The 698-nt window shown below is 36.1% G+C and overlaps 1 protein-coding gene across 3 annotated transcripts in view; it reads left to right on the forward strand.

Annotated features, from left to right (window-relative positions):
- ROBO1 (roundabout guidance receptor 1) overlaps positions 1 to 698 on the forward strand; it is a 1,068,890-nt gene that overhangs the window by 595,200 nt on the left and 472,992 nt on the right. The gene's annotated exons all lie outside the window — the stretch shown is intronic.

Below are 698 nucleotides of genomic sequence, written 5' to 3' on the forward strand. Positions count from 1 at the left end.
TATTTTGGTTTTATCTTTTTTCCAGATGGCATACCTTGAAATATCAACTGAGGCACAATTTGTTTCCTCCAAGATCTCCTTGCCAATAATATTTGTTAGAGGGGGGAGCACGGTCTGCATGGGAGATGCCTACTGTAGTTTTTATACTGAATTAAAATATAGTGAGTGATTTGCTCTTTCCTGAAAATTCTTTTTAAATTACCAATGCTTCCTATATAGTTTTTTAGAATATTCTCATTTACTCTGATTGACTGGCGTCCTATCTTGAGGCAGAAATTAAAGTTTGCTAGCCAGAGGAGTCAGTATTAAGACTTAGCAGAACTGTAGTTGAGCATACTGGTTTTCTATTTCTTCTGAATTTCCCTAGGTTTAATGAAGGGAACATTGGGTTCATGAAGGGGAAACAAAATATTTACATCTAAATTTTAAAATATTTCCTAATTGCCATTTGACCTAGCAACTTTTGATCTTCAGTGCCTAAACTAATGCTGAAATCCCCTAGCATAATGGAACACGTGTTTTAACATGACAGATCCCAATCCTGCAATTTCTGCCAGCTGGACCTATGAAGAGTTATATTGAAAGAAGGTAGGTTAAGCACAGGCACAAGAGTCCACCTGTGCCAAATAACTTCAGAATGGGGGCTTGGTTTACACAGTTTAATACAAAATACATAGATTCCATTATATTTAGTTGCT

Source organism: Chrysemys picta, chromosome 1, assembly GCF_011386835.1.
Source record: "Chrysemys picta bellii isolate R12L10 chromosome 1, ASM1138683v2, whole genome shotgun sequence".
Classification (NCBI taxonomy): domain Eukaryota; kingdom Metazoa; phylum Chordata; order Testudines; family Emydidae; genus Chrysemys; species Chrysemys picta.